Here is a 12,647-nt window from a genome sequence, read left to right as displayed (position 1 = left end):
GAGCATAATAGTTGTAAGCCTTCTTAAAAATACTAACAACAAAATACAGATACTGAGTCAAAACAGGATAATTTGAAAAATAGAGGAGCTGGATAAAAGGACTGGGTATAACTGGGTATAATTAGGTACAACTGAATATAGAATTGCCTTAATATCTGTGGTAAGTATGATTACAGAGTGGAATGTAAAATGGTACAAACCTTAAAAAACAAAAATAATGAGGAAAAGTCAAAACCTGTAGATGGCAAAAATGGTACGAAGACTGTAAGAATGCTAATTTCTTAATTTTTTCATTAAGTTATAATACAGTAATTTTAAAATGTGAAGTTGAGCAGCTAAAACCATGATTCATATGTTTTAGTTTTATATTCTTTTTGTAATTTTATATGAATATTTTAGTAGTATTATCTCTTGTAACTAAAAATATATATATATTTATAAATACATATATATATATGTATTTCAGCAGAAATATATATAAATTTCAGCAGTTCTTTTTTAATTTAACTTTGCCTTGTTTTACTTTTTGCAATTTAAGCAACAGGAAATCTGAAGTACTTTATGAAAATGTATGAAACCACGTTTTTCCTATGGTACAAATATGTCTGTGCCAAGACACAGAAATTTCCCTGTATTGTTTAGTTAATTTCTGTCTCTATTCGTACAGCTACACTATATATCTGCAAAAAGAAACATCTAGAAAAATAATCACCTAATGATGAAAATGGTTTTGTTTTTTTGGAAGAAATGTTAGTGATATTTTTGTGTGACTGTACTTGTATGTATTTTTTGAGTTATTTTAATATGCATTTACTAAGTATTTCTTAGAATTCTATTCAAGTAGAAGCTATTATTTAATTTGAACCTTTAATTTTAAATCTCTACTTACGTGTAAATTGTCTTATTTAATTTAGAATCTCTATTAATCCAAATAAAATTTCCCACTATTTTTTAAATATCCAGCATATTCCTAAAATCAAAACCTAACAATCACACAACACAGAACACATTGTATAATACATACAATTCTGAATATAGAAGCAAATGTTCATATTCAATATTTGATATCCAAATCTGGAGAAAATAATTTATAAAGAACATATGGAAAAAGTAAAATTTATATTAGAAATGCAACATACCAGAGATAATATTAAGAAATCAATTAGAGGGGCGCCTGGGTGGCACAGATGGTTAAGCATCTGCCTTCGGCTGAGGTCATGATCCCAGCGTCCTGGGATTGAGCCCCGCATCAGGCTCCCTGCTCAGCGGGGAGCCTGCTTCTCGCTCTCCCTCTGCCTCTCTCCCTGCTCATGCTCTCTCCCTCTCTCTCTCTCTGTATCTCTGTGTCTCAAATGAATAAATAATAAAAAAAAAAAGAAATCAATTAGAATATTTTCAATTCCATTAGTTACACATTGTATTTTACTAAACATTAATTTTCTGTTTTCTATAAATATGACTTATTTTTAATATCACCTTTCTCAAATTCTTTCTTTCCTCCCTATATCCTTTCTCTGATTTTCTTAAGTTTTATCTATTTTAATAGTCTTTTGATAGAACCAGGTTTTAGACATCTTATCAATTATTTAAAATTTTTAAATTTCTCATGTTTTTAAGTGTGAATTTAATGCCAAGTTTACTTTTTAAAATACCTTATTTAGTAGAATATAAATTCTCTTCTAAAGACAGTTTTAGCATTATCCAGTAGGTTTTGTTATTTAATGTTTTCTTTGTTCATAATTTTTAAAAGGTTTGCAACCTCTACCATGAATTCCAAGGAGTTCTATATCTGCATATGGTATGTATGTGCAAAAGCATGTATGTTTCTTGTGAGTAACTTTTTTATTTGAAATATAGCACGTACCCAGAATAATGAAATTCGTAAGTGTATGTATAAATGATATAACAGAATGAACACACATGTGTTTCTATTAAGTAGAATCATACGATCTATAGTGTGTGTGTGATCTTTTGCTCAATGTCATAATGATGGGATTCATTTGCATTGTTTCAGATAACAGTATTTCATTGCTACATAGTTTTAAATTGTATGACTGTACCACAGTTTATATATCCTGTTGACAGACATCTGAGTTGTTTCTAATTTAGGCTGTTACACATAGCCTATGTGTAATGACTATGAACATTGTTGTTGTTGTTGTTTTTAGAGCGAGAGAGAGTGGGGGAGGGGAGGGGCAGAGGGAAAGGGAAAGAGAGGAGAATCCTAAGCATACTCCACACCTAATACGGAGCCTGATGTGGGACTCAGTCTCACAACCTTGCAATCCTGAGATCATGACCTTAGCCAAAATCAAGAGCTGGGATGCTTAACTAACTGAGCCACCCAGGCGCCCTTAAGCATTCTTATTCATGTGTTTTTGCACATTTGCTGCAGTTCTGATGAGGATTTACATAGCAGTGAAATTGTGTGGCCACAAGATATCCATATGTTGAACTCCATAATGTTGATTCATTTTTACAACTACTGTGCCAAATTTCACTTCTACCAACAGTGTATAAGAGCTCTAATTTCTCCACATCCTTACTAAAAGTTAGTGTTACTAGTTTTCTTATTTTTAGCCATTTTGGAGGGCATTCAGGGCTACCTCATTGTGGTATTAATTTGCATTACCCTGGAGACCAAGTTTTTTTTGTTCTTATGTTTATTAGCTGTTTGTATATGTTCTTTTGTAAAAAGCTTGGGTCTTTCTCTAATTTATTTGTAGGAGTCCTCAATATTTTCTAGGTATAAACTCTTGTCAATTATATATGCTGAAAATACCTTTTCTCTCTCTGTGGCTTGTCCTTTTATTCTTCTAGTTATGTCTTATGATGAATCAAAGTCCTTAATATAGTCTGATTTATCAGTCTGTCCATTTATGATCAGTGGTTTCTGTATCTTATTTAAAAATCACTACCACCTCAAATCATGAAAATATTTTCCAAAGTATCTATCTTCTGGAAGTTATATTGTCTTACCATGTCTTTTTTTTCTTTTGTAAATGTTTATATATTTATTCTTATTTTTCAACTAACTTTTTCTTAGTTGTGTTACTCTATGGTCAGAGAATATAGAATAACAGTTTTCCACAGAGAAATATTTACTGATATTTTCTGTGGCATTTGAAAGATATCCAAGTATAATCATATTATTTAAATCCTTCCCAGTCACTACTTCATTGAAGAAATTCCAAGAAATCTGTGATAAAACTTTGTTACCATGTGCTGGGGAAATGTGGACTGTGTCATTCCTGCTTTTCAGAATCTATTGAGGCTTTCTCCTTGGCTTTAATTTGATAAAACTTTAAAATATTACATGATCACTGGGGGAACAAATGCATTTTTTTCTTTCTGTAAGGTTTAAATTGAACCTATTTACTTGACATTAGTGATTACATTAGACATATCCTCTGTAGCCTCATTTTTATTTGTTCTTTATTCATCCAACAAATATTTACAGAGTAACTAGTAAGTACCAACACTATTCTAGGCTCTAAAGATTAAATTACATCCAATGTATGTATGGTCCCTATGTATAATTTGATGAGAAGGAGATTTTGAAAGTAATGAATCCTATAAAGGTAAGGAAAGTAATGATACCCATAAAGGTATCCTAAGTACAAGGTTATAAGGAGTATATAAGTGAGGGATGATACCTGGTCTCCTCCGGGGGTGAAAGAAATCTTCATTTGGAAAGTGATGGCATTTATTTTTGAATGGGGTTGGCTAAAGAGGTCTAGCTGGGGTAGTAGGAGGTCAGCAGGATGAGACGCAGTTTTATGCAGAGGGAACACTATGACCAAACGTTGTATGGTAGAGGCGCCCGGGTGGCTCAGTCGGTTAAGTGTCGGCCTTCTGCTCAGGTCATGATCCCAGGGTCCAGGGATCGAGCCCTGTGTTGGGCTCCCTGCTCAGTGGGGAATCTGCTTCTCCCTCTCTCTCCCTGCCCCTCCCCCTTGCTCGTGCGTGCATGTGTTCTCTCTCTCTTTCTCAAATAAATAAGTAGAAAGGGGTGAGATACTTGTGAATATCTGAAAGAAGGCAGGGGCAACTTCCAAGTAGGGTGAGGTGACCTAGAAGAATTAGCATGAAGCCGATCTTATAAAACTTGCAGATCATGTTAAAAATGATAACTCTTCTCAGAAAAAGTGGTGTATCTGATAGTACGTTTCACATAAAAACCCAAACTGCCTTAAATAATAATGATCTGTCTTTTGGGCTTATGGGATAGAGGCTGTTCCTTATTTTTATTTATTTATTTTTTTTTGAGAACTCCCATCCACCCTCCCTCTGCTCCCACACCACCCTTTTAGGTCTTTCAGTTCTGCCCTCAGGTTGGTTGCCATGGAGTTAAGATACTTAGGATGGCACCCAGGTCAGCATTGTTTTACAGTCACTTCTCAGAGAAAAACAGCATTTATTCCCAGCCACGTCACGAACAGCACCAAATTTCTTCTTGTGCTTTTATCATTTTCTCTTACCTTAGTTCTTACTTTGTATATTCTAACATTTTTGTATTATAGATAAAGATTATTGGGGGAAATAATATTTCCACAAGGATGGTTCTTTCATGGAATGTGAGCATTTTCATTTAAATCACACATATTTTCCAAGTATTCCTATCAATGATTCTTTGTACTCATACCACATTTTCTTTAAATATACTCAGATGATTTCAAAGTTCATTATGGTTTGTACCTAATATCAGTAAATTCTGTTACTCTTTTTCTACTGTGTTTGCCATGAATTCTACTTTTTTATATTCTATTTTTATTCAAATGGTATATATTTTTGGCAAATCAGAACACTATGAACTTTATTAATTTCTTTATATGTAACTTGAGGAAAATAATACTTTTTATTTTCTCATTTAAAGCCTGCACCTATTTTATGTTTAAATGTTCATCCCTCAAGACTTGGCCTATTATAACATAACTTTCCTATTCTTGTTTATTTTTATTGGTTTCTCAGTTAGCTGGAGTACTTCAGAGGGTGCCTCGTTTTTCAGAGAGGATAGGTCAGTTATTTATGTTAGAGACTTGAATATCTGAAAATTTCATTTGGCTGTCTTCACACATAAATGATAACTTGGCTAGGTATGGAATTCTGGGGTCACAAATTCTTTTCAAAGTTTTGCTGATGCTCCATTACTTTTTAGTCCCTAATATTTGAAAATAAAAGTATGATTTTAGTTCTTGCTTCTAGCCTTACATCCCCTGAAACTCTTGGGATTACATTGGGTGAAGTTGGGGTGAAGATCAGTTCACATGGTCAAGATTTCTTCCATTTACTTTTTTTAAAGTCACACTTCTTTTCAAGATGATTAATTACATTTCAGCCATGACGGATCTTCTGTAATCTGTTTGTGTCAAGAATAAAAAATTTCTGAAAGTCACTGCCATTTGGATGACTCTCATCTGGCTTCCACCACAAACTTTTCTTATATCTCCACATTTTGTAAATAGGCACAGAAACTGAGGTGACAGTAAGATATGTGTCATAAAGCCCTTTTTTAGTAGGAAGTTTCAATAATATTTTTATATTAAATGTAGTAATAAATACTTAAAATTATTTCTTAAAGAAATACTTGAAAAAGAAAAGACAAGGGCCTGTAATTTTAAGCCTAATTCAGTCCAAATGATTTTGCAATGGACTAAATAAATACGATCTTTATTGACAATCTTCTGCTGATCAAAAATTATTATTTTTATAGGCAATTGTAGGCTCTTTACCACTTTCTTCCTAGATTCCTTCTTAAAATGTTTATCAGGGCTTTTTTTTTAATTTTTTTTTTTTTAAAGATTTTATTTATTTATTTGACAGAGAGAGACACAGCAAGAGAGGGAACACAAGCAGGGGGAGCGGCAGATGGAGAAGCAGGCTTCCCGCTGAGCAAGGAGCCCGATGTGGGGCTCAATGTGGGGCTCAATGTGGGGCTCAATGCGGGGCTCAATGCGGGGCTCGATCCTAGGACCCTGGGATCATGACCTGAGCTGAAGGCAGACGCTTAATGACTGAGCTACCCAGGCGCCCCTTTATCAGGGCTTTTAATAGAAGAGTATTTGATGTCTGACCAAGAGCCACTAAGTGAGAGATCAGTTGATTTAGGGTAAATCCAAAACAAGAGAAGCAGCTATCTGGAATGAATTTTTTTGTTTGTTTGTTTATTTGTTTATAAGTAAGTTGAGAACCTCAGCCAGAATTCCCACCAAGATGGGAGTGCCAGCCCAGGGCTGCCTTGAGGATGATACTGTTTCAGGCGATTTTCTTTGTTTCTGTCTTCTTGCCCATTTTTGTTTTAAAATAGTCTCACAGCTTTTATTTTACATCTGCTCCTTTGAATTCAATGGCTAAAGTAATTTGCCAGTGATTGTGTATTTGACTCTTCCAGCTTTATTGAGGTATTACTGACAAATAAAATTGCATAAATTTAAGTGTACAACATGATGATTTGATATATATATTATGAAATGATTACCACAGTAAACTTAGTTAACATACCTATCACCTCAATTAGATATCTTTTGTGTATGTCGTGGAAACATTTAAGATCTGCTCTCCTAGCATTTTTCAGGTATACAACATATAATACACTGAAAACTTTAAGACACTGATGAAAGAAATCAAAGAAAACACAAATAAATAGAAAGGTATGCCATGTTCATGGATCAGAAGAATTAATATCATTAAAATGTCCATACTTCTTAGAGCAATTAATAGACTTAATGCAATCCCTATCAAATTCCAATGGCATTTTTCGCAGAAATAGAAAAAACTATCTAAAATTTGTATGGGACCACAAAAAAATTCTGAAGAGCCAAAGCTTTTTTGAGAAAGAGCAAAGCTGGAGTCATCACACACTCCTGATTTCAAACTATTACAAACCTATAGTAATCAAAGCAGTATAGTATTAGCATAAAAATAGACACCTAAATCAATGGAACAGAGTTAAGAATCTAAAAGAATACCCCACACATACATGATCAAATAATATTTGACAAGATGCCAAGAATACAAAATGGGGAAAAGATAGTCCCTTCAATAAATGATGTTGGGAAGGCCAGGTATTCAGAGGCAAAATAATGAAATTGGATCACTAAAATTAACTTGAAATGGATTAAAACTGAAATAAAAGATTGAAAAAACCCATAAAACTCCTAGAATAAGGGAAAAATTTCCTTGACATTCATCTTGGCAATGATTTTTTTGAATATGACACCAAAAGGACAGGCCACAACAACAAAAATAAATAAGTGGAATTAAATCAAACTAAACAGCTTCTGGGCAGCAAAAGAAATAATCAACAAAATGAAAGGGCTATCAGCAGAATGTGAGAAAATATTTGGAAACCCTGTATCTGATAAAGGCTTAATATCCAAAATATATAAGGAACTCATACAACTCAATAGCAATATATATATATTTGATATATATATTTTTTTCCATAGAAGACATTTTAATGGCCAACAGGTACATGAAAAGGTGCTCAATATCACTCATCATCAGGGAAATTCAAGTCAAAACCATAATGAGATACCACTTCACACCTGTTACAGTGGTTATTATCAAAAAGATAAGAGGTAACATGTGCTGGCAAAGGATGTAGAGAAAAGGTGGAAATGTAAACTGGTAACAATTTGTGGAATTGTTTTGGAATTTAGAATTATGGAAAACAGTGTGGAGCTTTCTCAAAAAATTAAAACTAGAACTATCATATGATCTAGCAATCCCATTTATGGGAAATGAAATCACTATATTAAAGAGATAACTGCACTCCCATGTTCATTGTAGCATTATTTACGACAGCCAAGACATAGAAACAACCTGAGTGTTTGTCAGTGGATAAAGAAAATGTGATTATGTGTATATGTAATCATATAATTGTGTGTATATATATATATAATGTGTATAAATGTTTGTGCATATATATAATGGAATATTATTCATCCACAAAAAAGGAAATCCAGCCATTTGGGGCAACATGGATGAAACTTGAGGGCATATGCTAAATGAGATAAGTCAGACAGAGAAAGACAAATATTGTATAGTATTACTTATATGTGGAATCTAAAAAAAAAAAATGGAATGCAAGCTTTGCACAGTGGCAGTATCGTAGCCAATGAGGTTTATCCGAGGCGCGATTATTGCTAATTGAAAAAAATGGAATGCAGAGTAGAGTAGTAGAAACAGAGAAGAATAGAACTGTGGTTGCCATTGGCTGAGGGTTGGGAGGAATAGGGAGATATTGGTCAAAGGATACCAGTTTTGAGATGAGTAAGTTCTGGGGATCTAATGTATAGCATGTTGACTATAGTTATTAATACTGTAGTGTATTTATTTGATTCTTTATAAGTCTTCCAAGGTGCCTGGTCCTTTGCTCTTCTTCTCCAGGATACTTTTGGCTAATGAAACTGCATTAAAGACCTATAGTACTCCATCCTTAATGCTAACCATTATATCCACAATTCACCTAGTTGACTTTAGCAATCACAGATTCTAATCAATATTAAGGACATTAACTTAGTTGGAAAAAATAAAAATGAGCATGGGTTATGAATGGGGTATCCAGGAATCATTGAGAAAGAAAGATATAATGAAGGAGAAATGGAAAGGTTGAGAGGCTTTCAACATTTAGTGAGCTCTCAGCACTAAAATGCATTGAAAATGAGGCACCTGGGTGGCTCAGTCGTTAAGCGTCTGCCTTCGGCTCAGGTCATGATCCCAGGGTTCTGGGATCAAGCCCTGCATTGGGCTCCCTGCTCCTCGGGAAGCCTGCTTCTCCCTCTCCCACTTCCCCCCTGCTTGTGTTCCCTCTCTCACTGTCTCTCTCTCTCTGTCAAACAGATAAAATCTTAAAAAAATAAATAAAATGCATTGAGAATGTTTATCTTTATTCTTAATATTTATATTATTAAGAGGAAAAAATATTAGTACACATCTGAAGATAGTTATGTGCCACATTTCAGTTGAGGAAATTGAGTTTCAGGAACATTTAAGAGTCAAGGCTTCTGACTTTTGAATACAGAGCTTGTTTTTCTTCAATACACATTGTACAAGGTGCCTTCTATCTTTAACCTTTTGTGTTATCAGGTACCTAAAATACCATAATTAAGGGGAGAAAACCTATGCTCCTGTTCACTTTGGGAATACTGTTTATTGCATTTGGGCCACCTGGAGCAATAGGTACATGGGACGTTGATTTGCAGAATCTGTGAAGAGGGAAGGACAACAGTTAACTAACCTCCTTATATCATGCCTTACAGCTGGGTCAGAGGTAAAATACTATTTCAATGAATAAAAAAACTTTCTTGAAGAATCCAAAACAGATCTGCTTCATGTTGTTTTCTGCCATGTAATGAAATTGTTCTGCTTCCAGCATGACAAATTATTGTTAGAAAGCAGAAATGAGAATCCCTTTTTATAGAAAAAAAAGATATATGTTTCTCCCTGTATTTAGCAAGACACTTTCCACCAGAATTTAAAATCCACTAGTTTCTGTGGTCAGTTCTTAGCCACATTTTAAAGTTAATTTTATTTTGGAAAGTAATCAGTCCTTTTACTCATTCATCTTGTTCTCATCCCTCCTAACCCCCTGAACATTTCCACCTTTTCTTAATTTTTCTCAGTTGGTATCTCCACATTAAATTTACATCATTTATGGATTTACCAGGAAAACATGCATTTTTTGAAGAATGATAATGTTATTAATATGCAAAAAGAAAATTTTAAGCATAGAATTGGAGGTAGCTTGAGGGAAGTCCTATTGTGGTAGAAAACTGTGCATAAAACTGTGACTATCACAGTGAGAATCTGTGATTAAAATTTAAGAAGCTTCCAGTACTTTCATTTACTCCTGGCCCCTGTAGCTGGAACTGTTAACACTTCAGACAGGTCCCTGATATATCATTGGAATTAATACAGTGGTGGTAACCCAAGAGAAATTCCAGGAACTAGCATAAAAGTATTTGTAGATGAATGTTGAACAGTAATCTCTTATGCTTACAAAGTGAGAGTGAAAAGAGAGTGTAGAACTCCTTTTAGAGTATTTCAAAGATGTTTTCAAACGTTTGTGAAGATATAAATTCCTTCTTGAATGAACAGTGAGATTTATATATTTTCTGTTTCATAATATTTTCATTTTGGCTCATTTCTTCACTTTATCTTCGTCTCTTCTGAAAGCCCTTCCTGACCAACTTATCAGATGGGCCTTTCTTGACGACTAACGTGGGTTGAATGTTGGCACCACTAAAAGATATGTCAGCATGTTAATCCCTAGAAACTTTGAATGGGAACTTGTTTGGAAAAAGTGTCTTTGTAGATGTAGTTAAGATAAGGATTTGGAGATGAGATCATTCTGGATTACCCAAGTGAGCCCAGTGACAAGCGTCCTTATAAGAGATAGAAGGGGAGAATATAGCAGGACAAGGAGAAGGCCATAGGAAGATGGAGACAGAGACTAGAGTTATGCAAAAACAGCATGGAACATGTGGAGTAACCAGAAACTAAGAAGCAAGGAAAGATTCTCCCCTAAAGCTTTTGTAAGGAGCACAGCCCTGACAATAGTTTGATTCAAGATTTCTGACCTCTGGAGCTGTGGAAAAAATACATTTATGTAATTTTAAGCCACCACATTTGTGGTAATTTGTTATAACAGCTCTAGGAAGCCCATACAACAACCTCATCTAAAATAACATTTTCTATTACCTCATCTCCTTTATTTTTCTCCTTAGTGCATATCACTATATTATATTTATTTGTTTGTTATATGCTTTATTTCCTCTCACTAGCTCCAAGGGGGCAGAGGCTTTGTTTATTTTATTAACCTCTGAATCCCTAGTGTTTCTACAGTGTCTAATCCATAGCAGTCATTCATGATTTGAATGTAGAATAAAGGAAAGAAAGAAAAAAAAAAGGGAAGAAGGGAGGAAGCAAGGAAAGAAGGAGATGGCATATGGTTAAAAGGTTCTTATGTAAACTTTACAAGTCTACATTTGGGGTTCAATAAGAAATAGGAAACAGAACTCCGGACCACAGCCCACTGAACCCTCTAAAGCAGAACTGACTGGGAAGCATTCTGCTTGGACTTGTTCTGTCACAGTTATACTGCAGCAAAGAGATGATTCTTGGGCATAATCAAGATCAACCCCAGCTGCTCAGCAGAGACTACTATTCGGTTGTTTTCTTCCCTGCTTCCAAGTCACGCAGCAAGGACAGTGTAATAACATCTGCTTTCTCAGTGTCTTTCTATTATCCTTGTCATTCACATAGCCATGGTGACAGAGTCACTACTCAGGAGCAGGTCTCAGGTGGGCTTTTCAAGTTTAACAGGGCCGGGTATAAAAAATCCGCATCAGTGACACCATTTCTCAAACCAAGCTCTCTACTCTGTAGGGTAAAGAGGAACAAGGAGCCGCAGAAGTTCCAGTGATGATGTAGTGTCCAGATTAGCAGATACTTCAACACTCAACCCTGACTCTAAATTCTGTATTCCAGATGGTGTTATAACGTAGTTACAGATTATAGGCTTTTAGTTGATTTCAGAGACCAAAATATTTTCCTCACTTCTGAATCTAAAGGGTTTATAAATGAAAGTGTTCTGATCACAAAATTGTTAAGTTTTTAAAGCTCAGGTCATAAAACCAAGGATGCATCCCTGATATTCCCATTGACATCTTTCTGTTGCTGAGTTCCAAAATTTAATCATATAGGTTAAGAGATGTTTATGTTCACCTTACCCTATATAAGCTTGGTGATTTTCTTTTCATTGTCTTATTATTTGTTTATTAGCACTCATTTAAAACTACCTTTATAACGTGTTATACCTGAAATTAAGAAAATTCATTTTATTTTTTAAAGTTGAAGAATATTTCATTGTATATATTTACCATTTGCAATATGGATGAACGTGAAAAAGATATTATGCTAAGTGAAATAAGCCAGACAGAAAAAAAAAAAAAACAACACTGCATTATCCCACTTATACAGATTTTCCTCAATTTACAATGGATTTACATCCCAATAAACCCATCATAAGTAGAAAATATTGTAGGTCAAAACTGTGTTTAATACACCTAACCTACTAAACATCATGGTTCAGCCGAGCCTTCCTTAAATGTGCTCAGGACATGTACATTAGCCTACAGTTAGGCTAAATCATCTAACACAAAGCCTATTTTATAAAGTGTTGAATATCTCATGTAATTTATTGAATACTGTGCTGAAAGTGAAAAACAGAATTGTCATATGGGTACAGTATGGTTGTAAGTATATTGGTTGTTGACCCGCATGATTATGTGGTTGACTGGGACCTGCAGCTCACTGTAGCTGCCTAGTATCAGGAGAGAGTATTGTACTGTATATCCCTAGACTAGGAAAAGATAAAAATTCAAAACTCAGTATAGTTTCTACTAAATGTGTATCACTTTCACACCATCGTAAAGTCAAAAAAACGTTAAGCTGAACCATTGTTAGTTGGGAACTGGCTGTTACAGTAGTTCCCTTATCCATAGGGATATGTTCCAAGACCCCCAGTGGATGCCTGAAACAATGGATAGCACTTAACTATATACTGTTTTTTCCTCTACATACATACTTATGATAAAGTTTAATTCATAAATTAGGCACAGTAAGAAATTAACAATAATAAC

At 34.5% G+C, this 12,647-nt stretch overlaps 1 pseudogene; it reads left to right on the top strand.

Moving 5' to 3' along the window:
• Nucleotides 1-8,090: 8,090 nt before the first annotated feature.
• LOC118518893 (U4 spliceosomal RNA) lies at nt 8,091-8,163 on the top strand (annotated as a pseudogene).
• Nucleotides 8,164-12,647: the final 4,484 nt, after the last annotated feature.

This window comes from Halichoerus grypus, chromosome 10 (genome assembly GCF_964656455.1).
Source record: "Halichoerus grypus chromosome 10, mHalGry1.hap1.1, whole genome shotgun sequence".
NCBI classification, from domain to species: domain Eukaryota; kingdom Metazoa; phylum Chordata; class Mammalia; order Carnivora; family Phocidae; genus Halichoerus; species Halichoerus grypus.
Note: the sequence above shows the minus strand (reverse complement) of the source record. Positions and strands in the feature narration are given on the sequence as shown.